Source organism: Protopterus annectens, chromosome 6.part1, assembly GCF_019279795.1.
Source record: "Protopterus annectens isolate FY-2018-M chromosome 6.part1, PAN1.0, whole genome shotgun sequence".
NCBI lineage: Eukaryota > Metazoa > Chordata > Ceratodontiformes > Protopteridae > Protopterus > Protopterus annectens.
Window position 1 is genome coordinate 359,916,580 of NC_056738.1, and position 18,531 is coordinate 359,935,110.

Here is an 18,531-nt window from a genome sequence, read left to right on the forward strand (position 1 = left end):
TGTCAGCACATTAGGTTGCTCACCTCATGCCGGCTTAGACATGCCTCCAGACGCATCCTACCTGGGCTCGCTCACGTACACTACGCACGTGTCTGTGATTCCGGTGCACTCTCATTAATATGTATATGGTGCTACTGCGCCGGATATTCCATGCACCGCCGGCGCAGGCCTTACGCCGGCCTTGCGCCGAGCTTCATGAATCCCGGGGATTATCTATTAGCCTTTTCATTCATCAGGACATTAAACACTAAACAATCAATCTGTTAAATACCATTTCTAGAGTCACGTGATGAATCAGCTGACACTCCTATGCAGTACTCCTTATTTCTCTTTAAAGCGATATTTATATAAATAACTAAAAATATTTACTGTCATAGTCTAAAACAGCTAACTATTAAGTATAAATCAATAAAGAAATACTTTGTTGTAAAACGAATAATAATAATAAATGCAAGATTCACAATCTCTTTGATCTTAATAAACATATGATATTTATATTTTCATTCAGTCCTGGAATTTTGTCGGCAGCTAAAGATAGTCAATTTTTCAATTCTTTTATTTCCAGCTTATTATTAAAGTCATCTAGTAACACATAAATTTTTATGTTGTTCCAAAATAAAAAAAAAAATAGAATTTTCTAACATCTGGCTAGAATATTTTAAGATTTTATGCTTCTTTTTTTATAGAAAAAAAGACCTATTTACAAAAAAGTACAGCTTAAATTATCTAGACTGTGCTCTAAATTAAATACAGTCCCATTTTGGCATCTTACTTTATCAAACCAGTCACCACTATACAAACAATTTTTCTCTGAACAGCTTACTAACATTAAACTCTTTTGATGCTTATTAAATCATGTTGACTCATTTCTGTGTAATTATATAAACTATTATTGGCGCATCTCATTGTGGTCAGTCCCTATCTACCATTTACTCAAGATCTTCTCCTTTTGTCCATAGCTGGCATTCATCAATTCAAGATCTTTTATGTCATTTATAATCTGCACAACCTCAATAAACAGGGAAAGACTACCAGATATCCAGTGCCTCGTGTATGTTATATAAAATTAAAGAAAAAAAAAATGACACTGGAAAAAAAAGCGTGCCAGCACACAGAACTGTATTCTACACATCCAGTGTGTTTTTAAGCTTAGAGAACACAACGCCAGAATTGCATTACTCTTTAGAAAGACCAACTTGAATCCACAAGGTGAATAGTCAGCATGGTAACAAAGTAACACTTCACTGTGTAAAGCCCATTAATTCAGCTAAAACAGTAAACAAATATGTTCTGCATACATTTTAAATGTGAGGCTATCATTACTAAGTATACCAATTAAAAAGTCTGAAAATTTAAAAAATGTTTATGATTTTTGTTTAATAAAATTTCACCTTAACGCTTCATAAAATGACTGGCTAAAATGTATATGAAAATACTTAATGATGCATAATGATGTCAATTTTTAACATACAACAGAAAAGTACAATACACTTTATTTTAATAATTAATATAAAAATTAATAAAAAGGCCAATACAGATACCTGAGGTCTACTACAAGTGCCCGGATACCATTAGCTTGTGACACACTTCTCTGCTGCCACTTGCTTGTATTTGCAAGTGCCCTAACTCTCACCACCCAAATTCCATTGCACTAACACTAAGCTAACTATCTCTCTCAGAACCGTGACCCTAACCCTAAAAATATCTCCTTATCCCTTTCTAAATTTAAAATCCCCCTCTCCTCCCTAACCCTAACCCAGTGCTAACTCCCATTCGCTCCTTACTAAAATCTCCCCCCCTAACCCTAATTCTGAGCTAACTCAAAACGCCATGACATTAAAATTTCCATCCCCATTCTAACCCTGCACTAATTCCTGTGTGTTCCCTAAACTTTGAACTCATCATACATGAAGTTATTCTTTAGTATCACATCCAACAGCCACACCATATTACCACCCAAGCTATCAGCTTTCAAAATCAGAGCCACCAGGGGCCATCAAATATCATTGTAGAGAATTCAAAAATCATAGCACATGAAATTTGCATATGCATTAATTCTTTCCCTTAGAAGGTCGGTGAATAATGCATACATTTTTACATCTTGTGGGATAGACATGATCTGTAAAATTAAGACACTTGTGTTGATTCAGTTGCATGACTACATAGTATAGAAACTGCCCCATCTAGTATATTTGCTATTATTTCATCCCCCACATTAGTTTACTATTACATGAGGATTAGCTCAAGGTATTTCCACAATTCCTTATTTACCATTATTACCACTTGGTGCACATTACCTAGAATTTGTTTTGCTATCATGCAGGTCTCTGAAAATTATTATTATTATTCATTATAAAGCTTATAACTCCATTTGTTAGCTCCTTCATTTATAATTTATACCTGCTTCCACTATAAGTGTATGAAAGCAAATACATCAAGAATCAGAATCCCTGAATTGCATTCGAAAAAAAAAAAAAAATACCAAAAATCCCTTTTGAAGTGCTTTTTGCATAAATCAAGCCCCTCCCCCCGACTTATATATACCAAACCCATGACTGCACCAAGTTGAAGACGGGAGGGGAGAAATTCTGCCAAAAAAGCATCAGTGTTGGCACAACTCTCCAAAAGTAGTTTGTTATGGAGGAGCTCCACTTATCAGCGGGTTGAACCTTGGCAACTGAAGCTCGAGCATTCATTCTTCGTCCACCATTAGTTTACTTTTTATACCCATTAGAGCGCTGTTTTTCTTTTTTATTAACATCCAGCTCATTGTCTATTTATTATATTCGACATACCTAACCTTATTAATAATAAGGCCACAGAAGTACCTCACAAAGAGGATTACTGGCCTCAAACAGATGCCCTACACTGACCGTCTCAAAAAACTCCAGCTTTACTCTGTAGCATATCACCTGCTCCAAAGTGATCTCTGCCTAATATATAAAGCTATGTCAAATCCAGAGCTGTTGGACATGCTACACCTAAAGAAATCCCAGTCCCTCTGAGCTACACGGTCTAGTGACCTAAACCTTGTCACCACAATAAACAGAACATGCTGGAGAGATAGATTCCTGTCCCAGAGATTTCCCATACTCTGAAACAAGCTACCCATCTATGTCAAGCAAAGTTCCTCATTAACACTCTTTAAGAAAAATCTTGATAAGTGGATGGAAAATAGGAAATACACCCCGGGGATCACTTCTGTGGCTCTACTCGACAGGGGCACAGGAAATTAACTTTCTTGGGTTGGTGTAAGCCAGGGAACTTTGTTGGCTAGGCTTACTTAGGCCCTTGGGCCAATAGCCTAGTACCTACCTATGAACCTATGAACTTATGAACATCATAGCAGTAAACTGTTTATTAACTTTGTCTCTTAGCTTTTCCATATTCCATTTATATCATTAACATCTGTCCTTATGGCAGCATAGCAAGCCAAGCAGTGAGTTTGAAAACAAGCTCCAGAAATGGCAGTCAGCTATTATGTGGCCAGGTTACACTTACTACTGAAATAAATCTAATCCTGCTAGTTCACTTGGGTGTTCTTCTGCCTTGTTCATTTTTAGAGATTCATGCTCCCTTTGCAATTTTCAGCCTCAAAATATCTGAAACCATTTAGTGTACAAATGCAAACTGCAGTTTAACTCTACATTCTGTAGTAACACTTTTGTGAGGTCAGTGCAATGCCGCTAACATTTGATAGTGTCTGCCATTGGGTCTACCATCATGCCTGTAAAAAACTAGAAATTGGATTTATGTGAAGTCAGTGCAGAACAGGGAACAAACACACTTTGGAATAGTAAAACTGGAGCACTCCACCAGCTGAAAGGTATGCCAACAACTTACAGTGAGTATTAATTTCCTTATTTTTAAAAGCAACAATATAACTTAGAACATTTCTGATTCATCACCAGACATCTACAGAATCACAATATAGAAAGAGGTCCTTTCAGTAATGGCCACAAAGTGTTCATTGTGTGCCCCATCAAGCTTAAATATCCTGAGATTATTTAAAAATTCCCATGAGTCTTTAGTACAGGAGAGAGCAAGTTGTACTTAACTTCATAGGTAAGTACTAAGCTAGCTGTCCTTGTGGGCCATTTTGAGCCTAGTCAATTTCCCTTCCAAAGGTGAGTATCAAACCCTACACTTTGTAACTGTGAGGTAAACACCTTAATGATTAGACTAACACCCAATCCCTAAAAATAATAAAAATACCTATTTGTTAAACAGCTAGACCAATGGACTAACAATCCATTTTCAAGGAGACCTGAGAAAAATGTTTGGTTAAGTGACTTGTTAAGGTCATACAGTAGGCAAATCAGGACTGAATGAATCAAACTTTGCACAACAGGAATGGAATTACAGATCACAACCTTCACCCTCAGTGCCAACTGCCAGATTCTGTATTTAACACTGACCTAATTTTGCATCCGCATTTATACCAAAACGCTCAGGTTTTTTATACTTTGACAAAAAGCAATATAGCAAAATGTTAGCTTGAGTGGGTTTAAGAATTTTATGTATCTAAAATAAGATGTGCATTCTTAGATGGTTTACTTTTAAGAAATTAAATGTATCCATATCAGTGAAATTACAGGTCCAACCATGTCAAATTGATGTGCTTGTAAGCCAGTCCATCATCTGTGCTTGGAATTGTTTTGTAACTGAATGTGTCATTCAATAACACCAACATTTTATTTTAATAAAATTCAATGTCCATGATCACTATTCCATTGCATTTAGCTGTCTTAATAAAGCCCACCTTTTCTTCTGGCTTTAATTCTTTCAAAACGTTCCTTTCATACAAATTTAAATTGTAAAATGTTCATTTAGGTACATTCATTAACACAGTTCTAATATGATTTCCACACAGACTTTCAGATATACTTAGCATCTGAATTACAGGAGTATTAAAGGTGCGTTTTATCAAAATTACTGTTAACTAATTGGATATGGGGTTAATGGGATAAAAGTAAGGTCCTGATACCAACAATTCTAAATCAAACAAGCATTGCCTCAGTACCGCTGGCCAAAGTAATTGCTAGTAACATTTGTTTGGAACTGCAGTGATTTCTTATGAAATTATACACTGGTTTAGAGCAGTGAAGAAAGTCCTGAAATTATTCTCACTGAGGAGGTACTTAAAGTATGTTGCACAAGGGAAAAGAATTGCCAGATACAGGCTGGAGCAACCATTGGGACTAGAAGAATCAGCTGGTCCAGCTACAGATTTAGTTTCTGGGGTATATCATAGCATGCTTCCGTACTATGCAGCATTAGATTGTTTCCCCACAAATTAAAGAGCTAGAACTCTTACTGGATTTCTTGTAGGCTGTCTACGATATCACAGTATCATGCCATGTAGCTTATATAGTCACTTCACAGCTCTGCTGCTATGGATCTGTGCATCAGGAGAGCTTCAGAGGGTAACCGATGCAGAGGCTGTCATGAGGGATCTTAGTGCGATACAAAGTCAGGGCCACTCTGACAAGAAAGGAAGGGATCAGAGAGCAGGTGTTAGTCAAAGTCCACCCAAACTCTAGCCCTACAATTCCTCCAGCTCCCTGAGTATTGACCATAATCCATTGATCAGTAAAGGATGAAACTGTTGTGCAGCCTCAGAAGGTGAGCAGGAGAGCTACACTCCCAGGCTTTATAGGAATGGAGCTGTCTCGTGCTGACCTCCAACTTGTGAAAAGAATTTGGAGCTGTGATAATGGAATAAAACCCAGTTGCAGTGAAACATGGCCAGATATTTAGTGTAATATTTAAGCAGGTTACTTTTATTGAAATGTAAGTCATCCTCTTTGTCATTATCAAGCCCATTTTTCCAGAGAAAGTAAAATATTTCTCAATAAATAATACAGGCCTTTAGAAAAGCAGTTTTAGATGAATATTCTTTTTCAACTTAAACTCTTTGGTTTCAATTTACAAATTATCTTGGCACCCGAAATTACTGCCACTATATCATGTGCTAAGTTATAACCCTGCTCATAACACTTGAGTGCTCTGAAAAGCTCACCAACTATATGCAATATAATAGAATTCCTTTGAAATGCATGCTGATTGTAGTCTTCTTTTTTAATATAAGGTGGGAGATAAGCAGAATATCCTGTGCTGATATCCATTGTGGACAGTCACTATCTGGGATTTCGTGGGGAGGGGTCACTTAATTTGCTGCCTTACTCTGTTGCTGACATCACAAATCAGCTGTGTGATCATCAAGCCATGTCTGCATGTGGCACTTTGCTGCTTGGCTGACATAGATCCCAGGGCCTTCATCAAACTTACTGAACGTAGTGATGGGAACTGAGTCAGCACCATTATGTACAGCTGATATCAATGACAGGAAATCACAGTAGCATCTACATAAGGTGGCCTGGATCACCAGGATTACATTCCTGTGAGTGAATGGCAAATATTCAGATGTGAAAAAAAAATTATTTAATGTATGAAAATCCTTCTCTCTGTGTCCATTTACTCCCTCAGGGTGACATGCACAACTCCCAGATATGCTCAGAATTAGTTCAAAATGATGTGAAAATTACTGAACCTACACACATTGCCAATATACTGGCTGACAGGTTCAGTGCAAACTCCCCCCCCTCCCCCCCAAAAGGAGAGATATCTATTCCAGAGGATTGTAGCCCCCCAAACATCTCCAACGCCCAGGTGAGAACTGCCCTCACTAAGGCAAAAAACACAGCATCCATGGGACTGGATGGTGTCCTCGGCTGTGTGCTTCACGAACTCAACGAGGAATTAAACCCACAGTTAGGACAGCTGTTTAATCTTAGCCTCACCTCAGGATACGTACCCAAGGAGTGGCGCACGGCGACTGTGGTCCCACTTCATAAGGGCGGTGCCTCCACAGACCCTGGAAATTAACGCCCCATTAGCTTGACAAGCCTTATCTGCAAAGCCATGGAGAGGATCATAATGGAACTCATAAATAAAGACATAGGGAACTTGCAGACTTTGGATCCAACCCAGTTTGGCTTTGTCAAAGGCAGATCCTGCCTCTTAAACTTGGTTGACTTTTTCGAGACAGTCACCAAGGCCATTGATGAGGAAAGGCAGTCCATACAGCCTACCTAGACCTGGCAAAGGCCTTCGACACAATACCCCACTCAGGTATCATCGAAAAACTCATCAGCTTGAATGTAAACCCATACATCACAAGATGGGTTGCAAACTGGCTAAGTGACAGAACCCACAGGGTCAGAGTTGCTGGAGCCATGTCAGACTCAAAGCCTGTCACAAGTGGTGTCCCACAGGGCTCAGTCCTGGGTCCACTCTTGTTCGGCATCTACTTTTCTGAAGTACAAGCAAACACAGGAGGGTTATGGCTGACAAAGTTTGCAGATGACTGCAAACTGGGCCATAGTCGAAAACACATCTGACACAGATATCCTCCAGAAGGGCCTCACAGAAACGGATAACTGGTGCCAGAGCCATGGCCTGAAGTTAAACGCCAAAAAATGCATAGTCATACCCTTCAGGAAAAACAAGGTTACCCCTAGCTACCATATAGGTGGCAATCCACTGAGCACAGAAAAAGTCATCAGGGATCTGGGGACCCAGGTTGACAGTAGCCTTTCGTTTGACACTCATGTTGCCAAAGTAGTTAGGAAAACCTTCTATATCGCCCACCTGATCATGAAGGGATTCACATCTAGATCAAGGGAGGTCATCGTCCCCCTGTACTCATCACTCATTAGACCTATGATTGAGTACAATGCCCGTTCGAATGTATCTGACCAGACACCTGCTGCAGCTTGAAAGGCCCCAAAAGTTCCTCACCAAAAGGATAAAGGGTCTCAAAAATATGTCTTATGCTGCCCGACTGAAAGAACTCCAACTCTATTCAGTCTCATACCGCTTGCTCAGAGGTGACCTGTGCCTGACATATAAGGCCATGTCAAACCCAGATTTGATGAATATGCTTCACCTCAAAAAATCTAGATCCCTCAGAACCACAAGGGTGGGAGACTTAAACCTTGACATGGTTATAAATAGAACGTGCTGGAGGGACAGATTCATCACCCAGAGACTCCCTATGCTGTGGAACAAAATCCCGGTACATGTGAGGCAGAGCACCTCTCTGGCCTTGTTCAAGAGGAATCTTGACCAATGGATGGGAGATTGCAGATATACCCCAGGGATTACTTCAGTGTCACTGCTTGACAGAGGCACAGCAAAATGATAGGCATAGTTTTTATTCAAACTAAAGGGGTGGCGAAAGCCACATAACTATGGGCTAGGCTTGTAAATGCCCTTGGGCAGATAGCCTAGTATGAACCTATGAACCTATGAACCTAATTAAAATGTCTCATCATACACAAGCCAAATATTTGTTGTATTGTTTTTCTCCACTATTGCCTGCCAGTCATCATCCCTCCCACCTGAGAAAGGCATCACACATGCAGCCAACAGGGGTTTTGTGATAAGGTCAATCATCCCACTGCCTTCAACATGGGGCATTCTATGCCCTCCCTTTGGAGTTACACACAGCGATGACAGCTACCATCACCTGCTTGAATTTTTCCAGCTGATGCCCAACCATTCCTGTTGCCTTTGCTGTCATATGAGCCTCAACTTAATAAACAGCAGTTTGGCTGACAGGGACCACTAAATTTCTGCATGTAGCCCTAGACTTGTGAACTATCAAAGCAAGATCATGTACATATTTTTCTTGGTCAACAGAAACTACTTAGCTATTTAGTTAATGTTGAATGTCATTGCATCAGTGAGACATTTTTGGATGGCAGAACAAAATTCCCAACATAAAAATACCCTCTGAAAACAACCTCAAGGTTATGCTGCTAAACGCTAGGAGTCTAAACCAGAAACTGCACTCATTGGTAGCAGTCCTCACCTTGGAAGATGCTGACATTTGTGCAGTCACTGAGATGGTGTTTTAAGACTGTGGAGAGTACCCCAGCTATATCAGTTTACATTTCCTTCCACATGTTCAGAGCCCAAACTGAAGGTGTGAAAACTAAAGAAGGTAGTGTATTGATATCCATTAAAGATAAATATACCTCTAGATTGGTTAAACAGCATGTTTCCTGGCATTACTTCAGGTGCAATTGACTGTAGGTAAAACCCCTCTTCAGGTCATTGCCAGCTATAGGACCCCCTCCATTAATCAGGACATCCACTCAATCTACTTGGATCTACTTGAGTCAGTCAAGAGAGAACTAAACACCCTTGTTTTGAGTGACTTTAATTACCCATCCATTAACTGGGCAAATTATACATGTTCTAACTCACTTGCCCAAAGGTTTCTGGACTTCATTAATTGCAATGCCCTGGACCAGCTGGTTGACAGACCCAGAAGGGGCTCAAACATCCTGTATCTGGTGTTCACCAACAGGGAGGACCACTGCACCAACCCCTGTGTGTAGCCATCCCTGGTGAGATCTGATGAAAAATCTGTCTCACTAAAAGTAACTATAACACAAGACTCCCCCTTAAAACTAGACTAAAAAACTTCCCCAAGGTAAATTACAACCTTTTATGTGACAACATAAATAGTTTCATAGCCCCTCCCCCACTGATGGAACTGACACCTATGCTGAATTATACACCAATGCTTTATATGAGCACCTGTACAATTGTATTTACTCTGCCATACCTGATAGAACCAAAGTGAAATCCTGAAGGAAAAACAAACCTGCCTGGTGGACAACTGCCATTAATAGGCTATACAATAGGAGAAAGAAATTGCTGTTTAAGAGTAGGAAGGAACAGTCTCAAAACTGGAAACACTCCCTCTTCAACTTAAACAAATAAATAAGACTCCTATTGAATTCCTCCAAAGCTAGCTACAAATCCAGATTAGCTTCCCTAACTAAGGATAGCCACATGGCATACTTTAGTTACATCCATAACCTCAAAGGTAAGGTCCAGATGTGCGCTGAACTCATAGTTAATGGTACTGCATATACAAACCCTGGGATATAGCAAACCTGCTGACTGACAGGTTCAGTGAAAACTTCACTCCCCTATCCCCACCACATATACACCAAAGCAAAAGCATCCCTAACACCTGTCCCCCACTTAGTATCTTTGAGGAGCTGGTCTTAAACACCCTCTCCAAGGCCAAAAACACAGCCTATATGGGACCAGACAACATCCCAGGGTGAGTTCTACATGGGTTAAAGCAGGAATTAGCATCACCATTGGGCACACTTTTCAATCACAGCCTAAGCACTGGCTTCATCCCAGTGGAATGGAAAACAGCTACCATCATACCGTTGCACAAAGGTGGTGCATTACAGACTCTGGGAACTATAGACCAATTAGCCTGACCAGCCTAATCTTCTAGGCCATGGAACAAATCATCATGGACCTTATTAACAAAAGTATAGGAAATCACCAAATGCTCGACCTCACCCAGCTTGGCTTCGTCAAAGGGAGATCATGCCTGTTAAACTTGGTGGACTTCTTCGAGGCAGTCACTAAAGCCCTAGACGAGGGAAAATCTGTGCATATGGCCTACCTAGACTTAGCCAAGACCTTTGACACAATCCCCCATGCAGGCATCATTGATAAACTCACCCAGCTGGGTATCACCCCATATATTTTCAGGTGGGTTGCAAACTGATCCACTGACGGAACTCATATGCTCAGAATAGGGGACTCCACCTCCTCCAGCAGAACCGTAACAAGTGGTGTTCCACAAGGATTGGTTCTGGGACCCCTACTGTTCAAAATATACTTTTCTGAAGTAAAGGCTAAATTTAAAGGACTGTGGCTGACAAAGTCTGCTGATGACTGAAAACTGGGAGCAGTCATTGAAACCCGTAGCGATGTCAACATCTTGCAAGAAGGTCTTATGCAGACTGATGACTGGTGCCAAATTCATGGTCTTAAATTTAATGCAAAAAAATGCATTATCATCCCCTTCAGCAAGGGTGATGTTCCTGCAAATTACCACATCAATAGCAATACCCTAAGCACACAGTCAATGGTGAGAGATCTGGGCACACAGGTGAACAGCAACCTTAACTTCGATAACCATGTCTCCACAGTGGTAAGAAGGGCATTTTATATTGCTCATCTCATAAGTAAAAAAGAGGTTATACCACCCCCACCCCCCCACAATCAGGCCAATAAGAGAGTACAATGCTCCCTTTGGTATGCTCCTTTCCAAACACCTGCAGCAATTGGAGAGACCACAAAGGTTCCTTACAAAGAAAATTCAGGGTCTTCAAGATCTTTCTTATGTGAACAGACTGAAATCATTGCCACTTTACTCTGCGTCATACAGACTGCTCAGAAGCGACCTGTGCCTTGCATATAGAGCAGTCTTTGACTGCGCTTTAATGGAAATGCTGCGCATTTGCAAGTCAAATGTCACACAGATCACGCACTCACTTAAAGGACCTTAACCTGGTATGTGACATCAACAGAACTTGCTGGAGAGACAGATTTGTCTCACAGAGGTTGCCCCTCCTTTGGAACAAGCTTCATATTCATGTTAAACAAAGTCGCCTGTTGGCCCTATTTAAGTGTAACTTGGACGATTGGATAGGTAACTGAAAATTCACCCCTGGGGGTTCCACCTGTGTATCTCTTGCAGAGTGGCAATAGGTGTTGATTTTTGCATCTACTTGAACCAGACACCCTTGGGAACATGGGTTGAACTTGGCTAGGCTTGTAAGGGCCCTAGGGCCATTAGCCTAGTAACCTCCTATGATCGTATAAAACAATATAAGTAAATGGCAGTACCTATGTATGATGTGCTATAGGTCCTGAATCATTCATTTCAGACATCTAGCATAGCAGAATGATTCATCACAATAAAAATGCACATTTTATGGTGATAGCTTTGTTTACATTTGCAGAGTTGGGTGCACACTGTCCTGAGTACATTTTGTTTAAATAAGAATAACAGGCAGCTATTACTGTAAAAAAAGTTAAATTCAGTAGATGAGAAAAATATATCGCTTAGTGAATAACCCTGATGGAAATGGGAGAATATTTATAAGATGTACTTAAACTCATTATGTAAATCATCGTGGGGTCAGTAAAGGGTTTGAGAAAAACTAGATGTACTTAAACTCATTATGTACATCATTGTGGGGTCAGTAAACGGGTCAAGAAAAACTTCTTGTGGCCAGACGGGAAAAAATTGCATTATGGATAACGGAATAAAATGTGGTCATATAGAGGGAAGTGGAATGTCATTGAAAACATAGAGTAATGTTATATGCCTCTTCAGATCTCATTACATATCTTATTACTTGTATCTGGATAATAATAATTATAATAATAAATAAAAGAAAGTGCATATATAAGCAGCATGAAAAAGACTGTGCAAATATATGCAATCAGGAAGGATGGTTATAACATCTAAGCATGCAGTAATGAATCATTTGGGAAGGCTGTGATAACAGAGCTTGTAAATATGACAGATGGCAGAAGGGTGTCATAACTGCATGCTTAACCAAATAAGCAATAGGATTTCCAGGAACATTTATGTCTGGCTTTAGGATATAAAGCAGAGACTAGCATTGTTTATCTCCAGGCAGAGGTTTGTTTGATATTTTCCCCAGAGTACATTTTATACATAAATAACAAATCTGCAGAACTGATTTTAAGTTCTTTTAAATTACCTAGCCAGCTTAAGGGAACTCTTGGCTCTATCTACATTATAAATACACTCTAGTATATGTGACTACATAGATATGAGCACTTTCACTAAGATATTAAAAATGATTATCCCTTCCTTTATGAGACAAATGGATAGCCCTGGATATCAGAAGGTCTAGTCATGTAAGCAAATGATTACAAAATTCCAATATGAATACAAAGCAAAACAGGTAATAGATCTGATGTATAGTACAGGCTGACAGGCTGCATGATTTGACTATTTAAGGGAATGTAAAATAAAACAGCAGAAAGTACGTGTAGGGCTTTGGCTGCAGTGAAGGACTATCTACATAATAAATAAGGGAGTTATATAGCTTTACCAAACTAGCCCTGCGTGCAATCATTTCTCTCTATGCATATATTTATTTGCTAATTGAGTAAAGTTTGATGGTACAGACTAACAAAATCCTAATGTACATATTGGCAGCCTAGCTGCAAATCCCTCACTGGGTTAACTGGTGAGGAGACAGTAGTTCTTTCTGGCAAACAGTGATCCATTTTATGTACATAGCCAACAAGTGAAACAAACTGAGATTTGGCTTCAAAGATGCTAGTGCGTGCTATGGTGTTGTTTTCTGGACTAGGAGGGTAAGATTAGCTCCTGTGCTCTCCAGTCCTTTACAGCACACACAGTTCTGGTCTTGAGAAGGAGAAGTTAAACATTGGAGTCCTATATCACCATGAAGAAGATGGCAGCCTTAGAGGGTAACCAACTGTAGGCTGGCAAGAGGGATATTAGTGTGATCTCAGGTCAGGGTCAGTCTGACATAAAAAAAAGTAAAGAATCATGACTCAGGTTTTGGTCAAAGAATCTAACACCAAAATGGCTTCTAGCACCATGTGCATTGACCACAGTCCCTTAATTAGTACAGGGTGAAATTCTTGTAGAAGAGCAGGAAAGTTACTCTCCCAGCAACCATCTTGGAAATTAATCCTAGGCTGACAGCAGTGGTCTTCTTACAATGGACATTCTGAACTTGAGCTTATATGACCAGCTCTGTCAGCTTCAGTGGTGTAGAAGGATAAAGCCTTGACTGTGACTCAGACAACCCATTGAATTAGTGGTGCAGGCTCCTGCTGAAGTTGTCACAGTGGAGGAGAGGAGTGGTACAGCTTTGTCTGCTTGCCTCTGCGGGGTGGATGTGGGAGCACACAATCAAGGAGTACATTCCTGTGACTGCCTTCCCAGTCAAGACTGTAGGCTGCATGAGAGAGCTACCTTCAAGGTGGAGAGGTATGTCGCTCATAAAAATAAGTGACATTACCTTGCTGACGTCCATTGCATTCTGAATCCGGGAAGTGTAATTGGGCATGTGTAGCAGGGCTAGAGTTACAAAAAAAGACAAACAAAAATTATCTGAATGATCCCTAAATGGATTCTCTCTCTTAGTTGGCACTTGTCCTGACAAATGGAAAACAAACTGGCCAGTTGACCGAATGAGAGTCCAAAGGTTATCACGAAGCAAGGGCAGAAGGTTAGATAATTTATTTGGTCAACTCACTCACTCAAGAATCCTTGAGTCCCACAGAGGAAGCTTGAGGAGTCTGCTCCTCTAATCTTATTTTATACACTAGACAAGTCCTTTAGAATTCCTATAATTTTGGATATATATATATATATATATATATATATATATATATATATATATATATATATATATATATATATATATATATATATATATATATATATATGGATCCCTATCATATGATAGAAACCTCATTTGACTGAAACTTATTTGAATGAGTGCATAAGACTGAAATGTCAAAAAATTTCAAAAGACTGAAAAGTCACTTGACTGAAACCCATAATACTTAATTTCAACATACTAAATTTTAAACTGGACCATATAAAATCAGACTAGGTGGGGGACTTGGCTGTGCCCCCAATCCCCCCTAACTATATATACTAACTCCAGGATTGGACTACAGTGGGGAAAAGGGCATAGTAGTGGCAGCATGTAGACTACTGTAAGTTACGTGAAAGGTATATGCCCTTTTCCCCACTGTAGTGCAATCCTGGAGTTAGTATATATAGTTGGGGGGTGTGGGGGCACAGCCCCCCACATTGCGGGTGTGGGGGGCATAGCCCCCCACCTAGTCTGGATTTATATGGTCCAGTTTACAATTTAGTATGTTGAAATTCAGTGTTATGGGTTTCAGTCAAGTGACTTTTCAGTCTTTTGAAATTTCAGTCTTATGGTTTCAGTCAAATGCGTTTCAGTCAAATGAGGTTTCTATCATATGATAGGGATCCATATATATATATATATATATATATATATATATATATATATATATATATATATATATATATATATATATATATATATATATATATTTGCTGGTGGGATTAACTAGATAATTGACTCTCTGCATTCAGTACAGAAATGGTTAAACATCGTTCTGAGGTACCTGAATGAGGAACCCTCCCTTTTTTATGGAATCTGTTCTGAAGGATGCGATTTGTGTGACCAAAAAATCATCTGGTTTCAGCTCTCTCTGCTTCCAGGAAGGTAGATGCCATCTACAGACATGAACACAGTCGAATCACATCCAAAGTAAGCATCCTGAGGCAGATCCTTATATAGTTTCTTTGGCCCAGCAGAAATTACAGGTAGCTCAGTACCTTTTAATCTTGGGGCACATATTAAGTAAAGTTGTCAAAAGCTTTGGACATGGTCACATGACAGTGTTCTTCCCTGCCATTTTGGGACTCTGGAACATTAATTATCATGGTTTCAGTTTTAGTTCTGTCTTTTTGGTCAAGCTCTTGAAAAGCTGAGTCCCCTTTACTTGGGTCAGTGAGTTTGGGAAAGAGGTGTACTTTACAGCTTCTGCAAGGGCTTTCACATAGTCACTGCAAATTTGACTGCACTGAAAGTGTGACCAAGGCTTCAGGCAAAGAACAAATGTGCCATCACCTCCTTTAAGGCTCTCCTCAAGCAGACCACTATTGATGGTTCATTCTGTGTTGATTTCCTCTTTAGACAGGCTTAGCAACCTGGTGAAAAACTTCCAAAAAGGAAACAGGTGTGGATGCCCTTATAGGTGGTTTCTTACTGGTTTCTTTACTCTTGTTTCAGACCTATGCACTTGTGAAGAAGAAGAAACACCCTTCTAGGGCAAGAAGGAGCTCACAAGTATTGGACAGTGTTACTTTGTTCAGGTCCACACAGGAACTCTTCCCAGAAAGCAGATGCCATGGGCACTGCTGCTTTAATTACTGACTACAGTGGCTGGCAACCAATGTATAATAGTTTTGGAGAGTGTTCTCCAGCTTGGAGAATCAGTATCCTGAGTGAGTGTGTTCTGGTATCCTGAATGAGTGTCTTCTAGTTTCTAGAACGAGTGGATTCTAGATTCTTACCACATAATTTAGTGTTCAGATAGTAGAGGAAATATAAGCTAATTACAGACAGTACACTGTTCATAGTATGCCAAAACAGTTTACACATATAATAATTTGTTAACAGAACAGTCAAAGATGTGGTCTTGATTCTAAGAAGGCAGGATTTCTACAGAGGTCCTGGAACAAGCCTTGCTTCTACTCATCAAAATAGTCTTAGATTTTGTTTCCTCCTTTTGACAGAGGCAAAGGATTCTCTTCCTATCTCTTGTTTCACAGGAAAGGGGTGGTGGCAGGTTCTGTCACACTGTAAACCTTAGTGACTTCAAGAAGCACATCTGATATGTTATCTTCCAGATGGGAACTTTCTATGGACTCACGCTTCTGCTGCCATATTTCACCAGACTCATTTTCCTGTATGTAAGGAACACCCTTTAGTACATCAGTGGTTGGGGTCCATACAGGGGGTTCCTTTAGTTTTCCTTAAATAAGCTTCAGTTTAAGCGCAAATAATTACATTTGCCATCTCCTCTGCACCAGGAGTGTTCATCAGGATTCTAGTTCTTGTGGCAGAGACTTTGCACTCAGTCTGTCTTTCACTACTAAACAGATTTCTGGAAGGATATGTACCTCCCAAAAATTGTATCTCCTCTAGAGAAAACATAATACAGACAATGCAGGCATTTCACTTTGTTTGGTGATATCCTGTCCTGTAATTATTTTGCTAGACATAGAAAACAAAAACTACCAAATGGCATTAAAAAAATACATAATGTAAATTCAAACATCAGTTGTAGTTTTATTGTATCATCTCATAGTAAACCTACATGAGGAAAATTTTATTACTTCACTTACATCCTCTCATCTAGTCTGTGACCAACCTCTTTATTTATAGCACATTTTTATTAGCATCTTGGTATTTTAAGAATGCACATTTTATGTTAGATGTGTTACTAATAGCTGTCTTGTGAATGTAATTTATGGTTAATCTATGGAATAATAACTTACGATGTCTGTAGAAGGCATTAACTTAAAATCTAGAACATGCTGTACACCTGCAGTTTCTTTTTTCCTCTGACCTTCTAGTGAAAATAATCCATACACTCTTAGATAACCTAGTGAACAAAAGATAAATACAAAGATACCCTTGAGTCCTCCATGATATTTCAGTGGTGGGTGTAAATATGATGAGCAGTTTTGTGTCTGTTGTGCCTCACAGCAACCACAGTATTCTCAATCCTATTCTCAAGTCTACAGCTCAGGTGGACAGTGATATACCAGTGGCTACAGAAAAATAACACCTTGCAGACAAACACCTTATACATCTGTCCCTACAGCAGAACCTATTACACTGTCTGATGATTGACACATTGTATTCTGAAGAATACACATTGGCTACAGCAGAACCTATTATACTGTCTGATGACTGACACTTATATACTCTGAAGAATACACATTGGCTACAGCAGAACCTATTACACTGTCTGATGATTGACACTTACGTACTCTGAAGAATACACATTGGCTACATCAGAACCTATTACACTGTCTGATGATTGACACTTAATGTACTCATAAGAATGCACATTGGCTTTTTCTTCTCAGGTAAAACTGAGCTCCCCAGAAATGATGCTTCACATAAGCCAGGTATAGCTGAGGATGTTGTTTCTTGCCTATAAGTTTTAGAGAAAGAACAAAAAAACAAGATCTTTCTTCAGTCAGATAAGCAGGCCTTGAAGTGGTGTTGGGAGGCACTTATCCATCCGTATATATACAAGTCGACTGAGTCTGGTAGTGGGCCATAGAGCAGGGCATCAGTCTTAACAGTCTTACAGTTAGCAGACTTCCTCTGTTATAGATGCCAGGTATATATATACACTTAAGGTTAATTACAGAATATATACTAATATTTGTTATTGGCTACTATCAACATTCACTATGTACCTGACATTGATGATTTTCAGTTTCATCACTGAATCTTAAATAAAATGTTTGAGAGCTGTGGACATCTCACATGGATAAAAAAGCACTGAAAGCACCCAATCTGAAGGAAACCAATGATGCACCATTAAGGAAAACTGTTTAATATGCACAATGATGTATCTTTCTTATAAGCAATGATTGGTTATTCACCCAGCTTCCTTAAAATGTCATGATCTGTCCTGAATATGTTCCAGTTCCTACTCAAACAATCCCCGATAGACTTGTTATCTAACGTAAAGGTACCTATGAAAAGTTTCTTATTACCAAACATTTCTTTTTTGTTACTTGTAACCATGTGTTCACTATTATTATTGCTAGAAACGGAATTTAAAATGGGTACATAAACCCATGTTTTCTGGTTTTTAATAAACTCTTCTTTAATTTCTGCTAAAAATTCCATAGGAAAACCCCTACTAAAAAACATGTCCGTTAATATCTCACGTTCAGTCATAAAAGTAGCTGTATCTGAAATCATACGGGCTAGACATACTAGCTGGCTCTTGACTACAGCTTTCTTTTGTGGATGCCAACTTTTA

At 39.4% G+C, this 18,531-nt stretch overlaps 1 protein-coding gene across 1 annotated transcript in view; it reads left to right on the plus strand.

Annotated features, from left to right (window-relative positions):
- PPP2R5B (protein phosphatase 2 regulatory subunit B'beta) overlaps positions 1 to 18,531 on the plus strand; it is a 1,711,411-nt gene that overhangs the window by 872,674 nt on the left and 820,206 nt on the right. The gene's annotated exons all lie outside the window — the stretch shown is intronic.